The sequence below is a fragment of the Manis javanica genome, chromosome 12 (assembly GCF_040802235.1).
Source record: "Manis javanica isolate MJ-LG chromosome 12, MJ_LKY, whole genome shotgun sequence".
Taxonomy (NCBI): Eukaryota; Metazoa; Chordata; class Mammalia; order Pholidota; family Manidae; genus Manis; species Manis javanica.
The window spans coordinates 79913746-79929420 of record NC_133167.1 but is presented as its reverse complement, the minus strand read 5'-3'; the positions used below and the strand labels follow the sequence as shown (position 1 = coordinate 79929420).

Below are 15675 nucleotides of genomic sequence, written 5' to 3'. Positions count from 1 at the left end.
AGGAGGGAGATGTCTAGGCTGGCATGTGCATACAGTGAGACAACGAATTTGACCGGATCTGTACTGTTGGAACTCAACCAGGAGTTGGGAGGGGTGCAAGTTGTAGCACTCCAAAATCTTATGACTATAGACTATCTACGGTTAAAAGAACATATGGGATGTGAACAGATCCCAGAAATGGGCTACCTTAATTTGTCTGATTTTTCTCAGACTGTTCAAGTACAGTTGGACAATATCCATCATATCATAGACAAATTTTCACAAATGCCTAGGGTGCCTAAATGGTTTTCTTGGCTTCACTGGAGATGGATGGTAATTATAGATTTGCTTTGTTTATGTCACCGTATTCCTATTATGTTAATATGTGTGTGCAAATTAGTTAGTAGTTTAAAACCTATACATACTTAAGGTACTCTACAAGAAGATATGTCAAAGAAATAATCAATCCTCCCATGTTTTCTTCCATCTGCTACCTCTATAGCTTTTCTTCTTCCTTCTTAATTACAATGCTTAAATAGAATTCGTGCCTCATATAGAATTTACCGAGTATCATAATTCCTCCAGGTGGTAAAGATACCTCGAGACAAGTGCTGGGCATAGAAGCCACAGGGCATAAATCTGCGAAGAAGTAAAAAGCTAACCTTTTCAAACAATATGGCATCTCTCTCACTTACCATCTTTACATTTCCCTGTATGGCCCGGAAGATGACTGGTTAGCCAGAGACGGGTAAGATTCCTCAAGGGAGGAACAACCTAAGACAGGCACAGTCGCAGGGGGGCCATCAGGTGAGAAATTGGGGATCAACAGAGGTGAGGCTCAGAACCTCATCCCCCCTGCTTTGAGAGAAATCTGCATCCATGGATGTTTTGCTGCCCTTGTCTAGCTTGGATTAATACTTAGTCCACAGGCACACACTTAATCATCTACATTTGCCCTCTTACAGCACTAAACTATGTTTTCTACCTTTATCTTGCATCTACCTACCACTTCAGCATTTTATTAAAAATAAAAATAATAATAATAATAAAGGGAGAAATGTGGGATCAACATATAAATCAAGTATAAAAATCAAACGAATATTCATATTTGATCTGATTGTTTATAGTTCATAATGCGTGATCAAAACCGAAAGTTTCTGTGATGAATGCCCTTGTACTGTTCACCATGTAAGAATTTATTCACTATGTAAGAATTAGTTCACCACGTAAGAACTTGTTCGTTATGCTTCAGAAGATTGGAGACTGATGAGAATTAGGCTTGAGATGGATTAATGATTGTACATTGAGCATTGACCCCCCTATACTGAATTTTATTGTTGTTAACAACCATTTGATCAATAAATATGAGAGATGCCCTCTCAAAAAAAAAAATAGTGATAAAGCATAAATGGAATTTCCAGAGATCTCCAACAGCTATAATGTGTTATGAAAATATCTGTGATTTCTGTTGTTGATAAGGTCACAGACACTCTTAAATACCACTGTGCTACATATATAATTGAAGGAACTGTTAAATTTCAGTTAGTGATTAATTATTAAAAAGATGGAATTTTTATGGACCATCTGAATTCCATCCAAGGGCTTTTTATGGCCCATGGACCCTACATTTAAACCTCCCGCCAGTGGAGGAAGGAAAGGATAGGAACATTAAGGATGTACATCAAATACTCAGAGTAGCCTGAATTAGCAGTGGGTTCATCAGCCCAGATAATAACACTGTTTTGTGCATGTTTTCTAGATCCCCACAGCTCCTAGAGCAACAATAAATAGCAGTCAGATGTCAGGAGCGCCTGTTGACTGACTCATGGATGGTCAGTCCCGTCTCAGGGCTTCCCTGCCTAGTGGATTTCCCTTTTTCCTCCTGCAGATCAGCGGACTCTCCTTAACAGAATGAGCATGTGGTCTCAGCAAGCCACAGGAATAAGAATGAAACAGTCCCTTATCTCCACTGGTAGGTGGGAAAATTACAATAGCAAAATGGGAATAAAACAAATTAAAAACGTATCAGAGAGAATGTTTCACTTAATATAGTTGCAACTTGATGAACTGTTTCTCTTCCTAGTGGAACACTTGAATTTATATGACACTAAATGGCAGGAATAAATCAGAAGCATTGTTCAGTTGGGGGAGGGAGGTAAATAAACTTGAACAAATCTAAACTGTAAATCAAAACGGCACAGATACCTCTGAAGAAAGACAGCTATTTACTCTCAATGGTTTCATTATGCAAATTATGTTATTTGTTTTCTCGCCTTACTCAAAACAGTGATGCCAGAATAAAAAGCAAATTGTATTCCTATCAAGTGTCTCATCAATATGACTTAAAATATTACAAAATTTACTCTGTACTGGCCTTTTTTATACTACCCATTGATCATTTAATTTCAAAGGTTGATGGGACAACTGCCATATCATCACCAAAGTTTTTTCTTAATACATAGTCTGTGCTCAAGGAAGTATCATGGAGAATCAGGGCTTATAGTAAGAACAAAATGAAGGTGGTTTTTGTAGTCTTTCTGCCATTTAAATAAGCTATTTCTGGTTTTGTACCAGGAAGTTTCAATTTCATATTATGTCTCTATAGTAACAGTGAAAAGCCAAGTACTCCTGAGTTAATGAAAGAGGAAAAGGAAGCATATTAAAAGAAATTGTTCTCTGGAGCCAGATCTCCTCATGCGGTAACCCGTCTTTTCCAGTTGAGGAGCCCCTTTCGCGTCCATCCCTGTCCTTCTTGGATGGCCACAATTCTCGGTTTTGTTTCCTCTCTCCTCTGCTCAGACCCTTCTTCATTTTTCTGCCAGGATGCTTTTCCTTCCACATCTCCCTTGTTTCTAGTCCTCGTTTCTTCCTAGAATAATCCCAAGGAGAACAGCATGAAATAATGACAAATTTAACATAATGAAAACGTGACTTTGTAGTAAGTTAGGAATCATCCCTTACTTTAATCCTGGTATAGACAAGCAAACATGGAAAGGATATAAAAATATATGAGAGAAACATTTTGAATTCAGCAAAATCTATTATTGACCTTTTTCCTTTTAGGATTTGGAAAGACTTAGTGTTTAGCTGTAGACAACCTCAGATTTCAACTATTTAAGAGTCACTTTATGAGTAAAATCTTCCCTCCCACTGATATCCATACCCTGGCCCACCAAAAGGCATCTTCTTGGACCAGAAAAAAATGTTTTCTTCGAAATCCAAGCGATATTACTGCTGGCACTGAAGATAAAAGTAGAGTAGGAGAATAAGGTTTCAGTACTAACGTGAGTGATGGACATGAAAAGACAGTCATGCCATCTTGGTCTCTTTCCTATTCCAGTGGCTGGTGCACATGGCATGAGTGGAAGACAATAAGAACAGGAGCGCTGGTCTTCATCCTGCAGCCCGGGGAGAGATTTCTGAGCTAGAATATGACATGACCCAGCCTCACTTTAGTAAGATTATCAAAAAGGAGAAATTGGGAGAAAAGAGATATTAAAGAGCAGGAGACAACCTAAGAGAATTACTTCTTTTTGTCTGATATTCATGCTGCCTTTGGAGTTTCCCAGGTCTTTGTGAATAAGGACTCCGCCATTCAAATCTCTATCTAGTCTACTTCTACATATTGATAACTATCAAAGAATCACTCAGTTTACAGTGTTAGGACAACTAGTGTAAGCCCTATTTTACAGATTAAGAACTTGAGATCAGGAAGCTTCTTTATTTTGTCCAAGGTCATATAGCCAGTGGTAAAACTGGGATCAAATTCCAAGTTGACGCATATCCAGGGATCTGTCCAACATTTTATGGTCCAAGAAACCGAGCATGTTGCTAAGGCTCAGAGTAGATGCTTATAAATTTTTGGCATTTGACTAATTTCGGTAATATTTATTAAGACAGTATGTTTGGTTTTTTTTTTTAAATGTTAGGTCTAGGAGATATATCTTAAAAATACTTCTACATCTTAAAATTCAAAAGGCTTTCTAACAAGAGGAAACCAGATTACTCAGAATATTCAAATTAAATTTAAAAATAAAACCTAATGAACGAATTTAAATGATTATCCAAGAAAACTATTAATATGTAACTTTGTCATCTAAGCAAAAGGTTTGTGAAATACGTTAAGGAAATATGTCTATTTTCTTAGTCTCTAAATTACTTTGGAGGATTTATAGAGAATGAAACACTCTTATCATTCCAAAAGAGAAAAATTTATTTCACATATTCAAGCAGATTCACAAGTAATTTGGATTGAATCATTTATTATAGACTTGTTCAACCAGGCAGATTTATCTCTTCTCCCTACACAAAGTCCAATAAAATAAAAGTAAAGGATCAACATATGAATACAAATGACATTGGTCCTGAGATAAGAGTAGATGAATGATAGTGACGTGATTTTGGAAGATCAAGTATGGATGGATGAGTGGTGATTAACTTAGCAGAGAAGGGACGCTGCATCCTTCGACCAGCTCGAGGGGCAGAGGTGGCTGCTAAAGGGGAGCAAGGCCTGTCTTGGTTTAGAGGGCTGGGGCAGTTCAGGAAGCGGGGCCACCAAGTACTTCTCAGAACAGGGCTGTGGGGTGGGCTGACAACAGAGGACAGGGGAAGTTAACAATCAGTCCCACATGTGTTATCTTCTTCCCAAGCCCACATGGCAAGCTAGCTGTCCCTCCTGTGCACAGGCAGAAAAACAGGAGATTCACCTCAGAAGAAACAGAATCAAAGAGGCTCTGGGCTCAGGGACACAGGGACGCTGAGGTTGGGCAGAGTCTCGACTGCACGCAGGGTGACCGAGCTATAACCTACATACTGACGTGGCCCCGGGGTGTTGGCAGTCAGGCACCTACGTCTCAGACAGCACAAGCAAGCTGCTTTTGGAGCAACCAGCCATTCCAAGGGAAAGGAACCCAGGAATCGCTAAATGTCCACATAATCACCCGGGGAGGCTCAACAGCTGACACACACAGACACGTGTGGTGCTTCCAGTTTGCTTTTTCAAATTTCATTCATAAATAGAAAGACCAGCAAGGATCATCAAACATGGTGGTAAGGCTTTAAAATGAAGGACAAAATTAAAAGAGAAAAAAAATGGCAGGGCAGAGGGAAATCTGAGGAAAGAGAGATGAGTATATATAGAGGTCAAAGGAAAACTTCAAAAAGTTTACAGTAAGTAACCTGAAAGCAAGGAGGAAAAAATTCACACCCATGAATTAGAAGAGATTGCTATAGTAAAAATTTTTTTCAGAAAATAAAAATATCTATCTCCTTCAAATTTCTCTTCAAATGTAACATTCTCAGTGAGGCCTGCCCTGAGGTTTGTTTTGTTTTTGAATGTAGTGCTACCTACCTCTCTTGGTACTTACAATCCCCATCTACCTTCAGCCATTAGATAATACAGTCCTCAAGAGAAGGGATTTGTGCCATATTCCAGCACCTAAAACAATCCCTGGCATAGCATAGTAACTCAGTAAGTGTTGGTGAGAGAATGAGTGAATGAGGAAAAAGTCCTTTGAAAATAAAAATATAATGGCAAATATAAAGATTGAATAGGTTGAAAAATAAAATTGAGGAATTTACCCAGAAAATAGAATACACTGACCAAGAGTAGTAAAAAAAAAAAACAAAAAAGGAGAAAAAATATGGAAGACATAATACAAGAGTGTTTTTCAGAATGAGGATGTACATTCCCAGATTTAAATGACCCACTTAGGGCCCACAAAAATAAATGTGAAGGACTCACGCCACAGTGCATCACTGCGAAACCTCAGAGTATCACAGAGAAAGAGCAGATCCCAGGAGCTTCAGAGAAAAAGAAGAATCACATATGAAAATTAGGATCCAAGAATGATGAGACTTCTCAGCAGCACCACTGGAAACAGAAGACCGTGGACAAGTACCTGTGAATTTCAGAGAGAAAATGATTTTCAATTCAAAATTCAGTATCGTGCAAAACTGTTAATCAAATGTGACAATACATAATTTCAGACATTCAGTTTCCCCCAAAATATAATTTCTTTTGACTCCTTTCTCAGGGAGCTATTGGGCAAAATGTTTCACCAAAACCCCATGTAATCTAAGAAAGAGTAATCAAGAAATTCAGTAATCCTAAAAGAAACAAGGAGAAGGACAGAATTCCCAGGAACAATGAAGGGAGGTGTCCAGGACAACGGGTGTGCAGCAGGCTTAGACTGTAACCAGTTAAGATTAGTGCAGCTGGATGCAGGGTTCTAGGAGGCATTTTATATGAACCTGACCATGTGGAGAAGACTTTTATAGTTCTTCTGCAAAGCATGTGGCTGATGTAGTCATAGGTAAAAAGAAACATATGAAAACTCATTAAAATAAGAACATTTAACTCCAGGAAAAAACAAAAATACTTGTGGTAAAAAGGAAATGTAATATACCACAGTACAGGGCTCTGCTATAACCAACAGTCATGATAATAAAAATCCTAAACATTAATTGAAATAGAAATGATGACATAAATGTACTAGGAGGATGGAGAGAATGATAATGTGGGGGAGGGAGGAGGGCAGGGAGGGAGGAGGGCACAGATGACATTAGAAAACAAAATCAGCATAAGAACTCAACGAATAATACCTAAAGTTGAAAATCAAGAATTCACAGTATAAGTATCTTACTTGGATATGTAGAGGCACCACTAGAAGAAACGACTAACAAGTTGGAAGTGGCTGCCTGCCTCTCAGAGGTGAAAAACTGCGTTTGGGAGGGTGGGCTGAGGGGATGCTGGCTGTCGCTGGGAAAGGCCAGCATCTCCTGTGTGCCATCTTCTGACCCCCAATCAGCCTAGTTAAAAAGGGCCTTGGGTCTGGGGCACTTCCTCACCAAGAGGTACAGAGCCCACACAGCCCCCTACTGTGGCTGACGTTGCTCTGACTCTTCTCTGTGTGAGTGAAGCATTGTTCCACCCAGTGCTTGACTGTACCCTGCTTTCCTTGACAGCTGATAACACGTGGGCAGAGGTGTTTGGGGTCCTGGGATCAGTAACTGCACCCCAGGACTCCACTGCTTTGGGACTGGTGACCATCACACAGGGCTCCACACAGCATTTGTATTATAAGTTTGACTTTCTAAATTAAATACAATTACTATTTTAATACACATAAAAATTGATTGTATTATTTCAAGTAGTAGCACTCTAAATAGTACTGGTATAAACTCTTCTGATGTTGAAATTACAATCAGCATGCACATTAGTTTCCATAACGCAAATGATGCCCAGTTTGTTTACCATTGTTAACCAACAACGTATTTGGCTTACAATGGAGAAAAGCAGGATTTCTGATTATGCAGTTTCAACACATTAAAGCTTTTTTGTGGGTACATTTTCCAAATCCATCCATAAAAGAACGTGGCAAAACTGATTTAGCTGGTAACAGGTGGGTAAAAAGTAAAACACAAGACAGTTTTTAAATAAGCACTCTTTGTGCATATGTTTTCAGATGGGATACAAAACAAGATATATATACTCAGAAGAAGAGCATGGGTTCAGGAAGTTTGAATTGGAATCTGGTGATTAATTGGATATAGGAAATGCGACGTCAAGGAGGAACACTTTTGTTTTACCTGAATAACAACAGAGAGGGTGGTGATGTCCTTCCCTGAGAGAAGGAACAGGGGAGAAAGAACAAGTTTGAGGGGAAGCGGAAAGTCCTCTTTTGAACACGGACTGAGGTTGTCGGTGACTAAGCGGAGTTAGGGTCAGAGCTCAGGAGAAAGAGCGTGACGGACACCAGAGCTTAAGGACACCAGAGCTTAAGAACCTTCCGCACGAGGGTGGCTCGGGAGCCTGGGTACTTGAGAGGCGGGCAAGAGCAAGGAGAGTGGGCAGAGTCCGAAGAGAGAGGCTAAGGCAGAATGTGGAGGGATAACAACATTTCAAGGATGAAAGGGGAACCTGAAAAAAGAAAGAGTGGGAGTGGGAGGAGTCAGAAAGAGAAAAGGGATACCAGCGGAGGACGACCGGCCTGACAGCAGCCAAAGTGGAGTAAAATTTAGGAAAGAGTGTAGGTGATTGACGTCTGCAGGGGGATGACGAGTCCACGGGGTCAGAGAAGGTCATTAGTGATCTTGGTGAGAGGGATTTGGTGGATGTGTGGGAAAGGAAGTCCTTTGCACTAGGCTGGTGAGAGAATGGAGAAGAGAATATGGCCACAAGAACATGGATGACTCGACCAGCAGGAAGGAGAAGACGCTGAAGGACCTGGGGCAGCTGCTGGAAGAAAACCATTAACCTTAAACAGAACCTTAAACCCTCATCTGCTTGCCTAGGCACCTGAATCCTTGCCTACCCTCTCCCTAACCTACTTTTCAGAAAAACAGGTCTTGTTTTCAGAAATTCCAGATGCTGTCCAGTGTCCTCACCAAACCAAAAAGACCACCCAAAGCTAGTACTGGTCAGATGCCCAACTTCTAGTCTTGTCACTGTGAGCAACTCCTTTCCATGTGGGTCTCATTTACACACTGCCCACCTCCCACCGACACCAGCTGGGAGCTCATCCCACCACAGCTGAGCCCGTGAGTCCAACTAGCTGAGGAGCTCCATGACGCCCCCTTGCCCATGCAGCCCTCGGTCCTCACTGGCCACGGAGCCGCCCCATACCTCGGAACCACTTACAGTAACAAGAGTATCATGATTTAGGGCTAATTAGATGCCAGAAACCATGCTAAGTACTTCATAGACATTATCTGATTTCATTCTCCCAACTGTTTTGTTATCCCTTTCATTTCCAAATGAGCAAATTGATGCTAAAAAGAAATTAAGAAACTTGCCTATATTCACATTTAATAAGTGGTGGGTCCAGGGTTTGAATTTAGGTTTCTCTCACTCCGGGGCCACACCTATGATACCATGAAGCAGAACAGACCACATGGATGCATTTATCTTCCACGAAAACCAGGCCTCTTGGAGCGAAAGGATTACGGCCTGTGGTTCCAGATCATCACCATGTAATAGTCGCCCCCCCCCTTACAAGCCAATGGGCCATTGAAGCATAAAACAAAGAGCCTTGCCCTCAAGACTTTTAAATCTAGCTAAGGTATCAAACCAAGAGATTTGAAAATGCAATAAGCTATATAAAGTAGGCATATGATTAGTGGTCAAATGACTAGTATAGATTAGAAATGCTGTTAGGAAAGTAAAAGGAAGAACAGATTCAATCAAGTTTGGGAGGATTAGAAAATGCTTCAGAGGAAGACCTAGGCTAGACCTTGAAAAATGGCTCCAATTTTAACAGGAAGGGAGGAGGATATGAAACCAATCAGCAGATATGAAATCGGGACTGAAATGTTAGTGACGGCAAACACAGGAAATGAGCAAGTCACTGCTATCTGATCCGGGCAGAGCCAGCTTTTCTTAGCACGGGGAACACCTATCCCCAAAGTGGGGAGTTTATCCTTCTCAGGCTCCGTGAAGGACTTCCCACCCCACGATGGTTTTATTTTCTTCAGAGTTAATAAACGGCTTTCATTTTTGTGGGATGCCGCCCCATCCTACCATTACACAAACCCCAATTCAAGTTATTTCAGGATGTTGATTTCTCATATTTCCTGATATGACTCATGCGGTGGCAGCTTGAATAGGCTCGAAACCTCTAATTGAGGCAGCAAAAAAATAGTGAATTAATCCTTTTGTATCTGTATTGCTTCCAATTTTATGGAAGAATGAAATGCAGGTAGTTGTATTTATATATGTTATGAGCCAGATCAGCTCATTAGATTTTCAGGGAGTTGAAGCAAACTAAAAGACCATTTTTTAAAAAATTTTAACTGATTAATTCATCAAAACCCCCACTTTGATAAATGAACAGAGGATTTCAGAATATTGTCTTATAAATGAAACTCTCTCTCTTTGGAGGGAGGCATTATTATACTCCTGGTTATTATACATAAGAGTAATAACTACTGTATTTATTTAAGAAATGATGATTAAATAATGAGGTGGTATCTTTGTTTCAGTTTTCGTTTTCCCAGTTTAGTGAAAATGAGGCACAGGAAAATATCTGACTAAACTTGAGAGCAAAGAATTCAGAAACAATGCAGGGAATGATCCTGTTTGATATTTACAAGATGCTTATGTTCTCAATCATCCTCTCAATCCCATTCTTGGTGTTGGTGATTAAGTTAATGACCACATGTAAGAACACCCAGCACTACCTTCAGTGTTGTACAGACCTTTGAATGTACAGCTTTGGGTTTTTAAAGAGGGTGTGATTTTTGACTATCTGGGAATCTCAGTGCATGATTAGTTAGATTCAGCAATCATCACCTGCATATAATGTCACAATAAGCTCTCCTCCATTTACAGTCAAACGTCCACTGTTATTTGCCAGGTATCGAATACTTATGTGTTTAAACACAGTGAACAAATTTTGTGCCTGGAAAATAATGGACTGGATTTTAGTTCATTTTGGGGGAAAAAAAAGACAGAACAGAAAGGCCATGTGGAGTAGAAGTTGTTCTAAATATATGGCATTGAAAAGATTGTGTTTTTGCTTTGAATCCATATTCATGTCAATGTCTTCCACAGAACACCATGAGGCTTTAGTAAGTGACTGTTGGATTGTTTTTGCAATGGAAACACTAAACTGGATGACTCTTGTCAATCAAGGCATTGCTGTGTAGCCAGGTTTCCAACCATGGCCAGATTTGTTTCTCTGTCACAGGTTTACAGGAGACGCTTGCAGGTATCTGTTTGGGTAGAATCACATGCATAGATGTTTTAATGTTTTGACAAAAGTAAGAACATGTTTGTTTCTTTTGTCTGCTTGTTTGTGGTATGACTGGTTGGAGAAGATCAGAGAAATAGCATAGCTGACAGAGGAGAGTAAGGAACTTCCCACTCTCCTCTTTGTGTGGCCTGTGTGGAGGGAAGGATGATGGTGACATGCTGAAGAGCCTGACTTCACGAAGGCCAAGTCAGACCCTGACCCCAACTACTGATGCCACAAGGCCTAAACAACAAAGCCCGTCATGGGGTGCGGCACCGGAAGAACTGTGTTTCAGGGACACTGTGCAGTGCATCCACAGCAGAAACACTGACATTTTCAGGGAGGGTACTGCTAGCAAAAGCAAGTGAGATCCAAATGAGAAGGCAGGACTAGATACAGGCATACCTGGCAGATATTGCAGGTTCAGTTCCAAGACCCCACAATACAGTAAATATCACAATAAAGTGAGTCAAGTGAATTTTTTGGTTTCCCAGTACATATAAGTTATGTTACATGATACTCCATTAAGTGTGCCATAGCATTATGTCTAAAAAAATCAATGTACATAATTAAAAATACTTTATCGTTAGAAACTGCTCACCATCACTAGAGCCTTCAGCAACTTGTTAACTTTTTGCTGGTGGAGGGACTCACCTCGATGTTGAGGGCTGCTGGCTGATCCAGGTGGTGGCTACTGAAGTGGGGGTGGCTGTGGCAATGTCTTAAAATGAGACAAAAATGAAGTTTGCCACACTGATCGACTCTTCCTTTCACAACTGATTTCTCTGCAGCATGTGGGGGCTGTTTGATAGCCTTTATCCACAGTAGAACTTCTTCCAGAACTGGAGACAGTCCTCTCAAACCCTGCCACTGCTTTATCAGCTAAGTTCATACAATAATTCTAAATCCTTTGCTGTCATTTCAATGACTCACAACATCTTCACTGAGACCAGATTGCATTTCAAAAACTACTTTCTTAGGTCAAGTTTTATCCTGAGATGCAGCAATTCAATCACAGCCTCAGGCTCCCCTTCTAGTTGTAGTTCTCCTGCTGTTCTCACCATGTCCGCAGTGACTTCTTCCACTGAAGTCTTGAACCCCTCAGAGTCATCCACGACGGCTGAAATCCACTTCTTCCAAACTCTGTTCATGTGGATATTTTGACCTCTTTCCATGAATCGTGAATGTTCTGAATGGCATCCAGAATGTGAAACCTTTCCAGAAGAATTGATTTTGCCCAGATCTACCAGAGGAATCACTGCCTATGGCAATTATAGCCTACAAAATGTATTTCTGAAATGATAAGACTTGAAAGTCAAAATGACTACTTAATGCACGGGCTGCATAATGGATGCTGTGTTAGCAGGCATGAAAACAACATTAATCTCGTTGTACATCTTCACGAGAGCTCTTGGGTGACCAGATGCGTCGTCAAAGAACAGTCATATTTTTAAAGCAATCCTTTTATCTCAGCAGTAGGTCTCAAAAGTGAGCTTAAAATATTCCGTAAACCACATTATAAACAAATAAGCTGTCATCCAGGCTTTGTTGTTCCACTGATAAGAGCACAGAATAGATTTAGCATAATTCTTAAGGGCCCTAGGGTTTTCAGAATAGTCAATGAGCATTGGCTTCAACTTAAAGTCACCAGCTGCATCAGCCCCTAACAAGACAGGCAGCCTGTCCTTTGAAGCCAGGCACTGACTTCTCCTCTCTAGCTACAGAAGCCTTAGATGGCATTGTCTTCCATTAGAAGGCTGTTTCTTCTACACCGAAAATCTGTTGCTTATTGGAGCCACTTCCATCCATGATCTGAGGTGGATCTGCTGGATAACTTGCTGCAGCTTCTCCATCACCACTTGCTTTACCTGCACTTTACGTTATGGAGACGGCCTCTTTCCTCAAACCTCATGACCCAACCTCTGCTAGCTTCTGACTTTTCTTGTGCAGCTTCCTCGCCTCTCTCAGCCTTCATAAAATTAAAGACATTAAGGGACTTGCTCTGGATTAGGTTTCAGTTTAAGGAAATATTGTAGTTAGTTTGATTTTCTATCCAGAAGAATAAAACTTTCTCCATGTCAGCTACAAGGCTGTTTTGCTTTCTTATCATTTGTCTGCTCCCTGGAGGAGCACTTTTAATTTCCTTGGAGAACTTGCCTTTGCATTCACAAAGGGAATGTTTGGTCCAAGAGGCTGCGCTTCTGGCCTGTCCTGGCTTTCCACATGCCTTCCTCACCAAGCTTAATCATTTCTAGCTTTTGATTTAAAATGAAAGGAATGCAACTCCTTTCACTTGAACACTTAGAGGCCATTGTAGGGTCCTTAACTGACCTAATTTCAATATCGTGTCTCCGGGAAAGGGAGACTCAAGGAGAGGGAGAGAGAGAGGGAATGATTGATCAGATAGAACACACACAACCTTGATGAACTTTGCTTGCCGTACAGGGGTATGGTTTGTGCTCCCCAAAACAATTAGAATAGTTACACCAAAGATCACTTCTCACAGATCACCAGACTAAATACAAAGATAATGGAAAAGTTTGAAATATTATGAGAATTACTAAAATGTGACACAGAGACACAAAGTGAGCAAAATGGAAAAACGGCGTTGGTAGACTTGCTTGAGGAAGGGTTGCAACAAACCTTCAATGTGTAAAAAACACAATGTCTGCAAAGCACAATAAACCGAAGCGCAATAAAAGTGAGGTATGCCTGCAATGTGAGCAGCTTTATTCCTGGGCACAACTGAAAAACCATCCTCAAAAATTCCAGGGTTAACTGGGGGAGCTTTTAAGAGGAAGTTGACTTCCTACCTGAGCACGGGGTGGCTGGGAGGAGGGGGTGGAGGAAATCGGTCCGTGAGCATGCTCACGCTCTCTTTTCGCAGCAGTGGCTGGCTTCTGGATATTACATAAATATGAGATGTGTTCATGAACTTAATGTTAACATGTCAATATCCCCTCCAAAGGGAGCCAGGCGAAAAGATTTATCACAGACAAGTGTGTTTGAAGACTAGTCAAAGCATGAACTTCTCAGCATGCACAGCAGTGATCATGAGTGATGAATATCTGATAGAGCTACTTAACTTTCCTCTATACAATTAGTTTTGTGGGACGTTTTGCTGCTTCTGTGCACTGAGGAATCACTTATTCCATCATCACTTTGGAAAAAAGTCTCCATAAGGATGTGAAACATTGTCCTTTTCAAAGCTAGGACGTAGATAATTATTTACAACTTGTTCCGACTACTGTTGTATCTGGTATTGATGCAATTAGCACAGGTCTTCAACTAAACAACCGACCCAATGCTTATTTACCATGTTGCTATTCTAGAACTTTAATCTGCCTGCTATAATTTACTTGCATCTTACCTAACGAAAGACTGAATACTGTTCAACCAGCCTGGGATGGAAGGAAACACGTCCGCCCTCAGCACTTCCTTCCCCCACGGTACTGCAGCTCTGAGCCACTGCAATGTGGCAACACAAGGGAACAAAAGGCATGTGAATTAGAAATTAAAAAGTAATAGTATCCTTATTCATAGAAAATATGATTGTAAACATAGAAAATCTAAGGAGTTTACTGAAAAATCCTCTATGACAAGGAAGAGAGTTTAGCAAAATGTCAGACTATAAGACCAATATACAAAAATCAGTAATTGTATTTCTATATCCTAGCAATAGATAATTTTAAATGAAAATTTAAATATAGCACTTAAAACAGCATCAAAACAGGTCAAGTACTTAAGACAAGAATGTGGAATGTACTTAAGGCTTCTACACTGAAGCTACAAAACATTGCTACCTGAAATTAAAGGAGTCCTAAATAGAGGTATATGTAACATGTTAACGGACTAGAGGATTCAAGATTGTTGATATATCCATTCTCCCTATACTGATCTACAGATACACAGAATCCCAATCAAAGGCAGCAGGGATTTTTAGTAGACATTTACAGGATAATAACTAAAATGCTATCGTTTGTGCGTGTGATGTACCACCCAGACCTCCTTTTAGAAATAAAGAAATTCTATTCTTTAGAGACTGGTAGCGTCACCTCCAAAAAGTCCTCAGATGTCAGTCCCATGTGGGATTGCCTCAGGGGGAGAAACTGCTTCCCCAAGGTCATGTCCCTTCCCAGGGCTGCCTGCATGCAGTATTTGAGAGACATAAGCCTTAGAGGCCTGGCCTCTCAGTCCAACTCCAGACAGCTTAAAAGTGACCCATCTCCTAAATCCCTTGCCACATCAGTTGAGGTACTCTTGAAACTGCATGGCAGGTGACATCTCTCTGACAAATCCTGTTTCTCTCGCTTCCTTTACGAGTGTTTAGCCCCACAGCATTCCCTAATAAACTTTCTGTGTGCTCATTTCTATCTTAGAGTCTGCTTCCCGGGGGACTCACCTGTTATAGAGTCAAGGTATATGAGCCACAGGAACCCAGGGTTCATTGCCAGGGACGACTGCCTAAACAATTAGGGTGGTCCAAAAACAGGATGCTCTGCTCTGAAAAGCGGTCAATTTCTTGCAAGGAAAGATCTCAAAATGATTGCCAGACATGTTGCAGAAGATTCCTGATTTAACAAAAGATTTAAATATGTAACTGAAGAGTATCTTCCAATTCCAAAAGCCTACTGTTTGTTATATCTCAACTCATTTTTTGACTTGGGACAAATCCTTTCTTCACTTGAGTCTGTTTCCTATTTAGGAAAAGAAGAGTATTAGATGAACACTGAAGTCCCATGGCTTTACAGTCTAAAATATATAGTTGCAACAAGTTTCTTACAAAGGCAGGGCCAGTGTAATCCAGTTTCACAGGCAATGAAGAGGATTTGAAAGATTTAGACTATGGCTATTATAGCAAGAAGGGAATACAGACCACTTTCTGCTAAACTGCTGATTTCCTAGGGGAAATCCAAACTCCTCTAAAACTTGTGTTTGCCAGTCACCAGCCTATTACAATTCA

General features: G+C 40.6%; 1 long non-coding RNA gene across 1 annotated transcript; it reads right to left on the bottom strand.

The window, feature by feature from the left end:
• Positions 1-2401: 2401 nt before the first annotated feature.
• Positions 2402-15246, bottom strand: LOC140844789 (uncharacterized). The gene is made up of 5 exons (XR_012123288.1): positions 15115-15246; positions 14083-14180; positions 5723-5879; positions 3264-3377; positions 2402-2848 (listed from the first exon to the last, which is right to left on the bottom strand). It is a non-coding gene; the product is annotated as an uncharacterized lncRNA (long non-coding RNA).
• Positions 15247-15675: the final 429 nt, after the last annotated feature.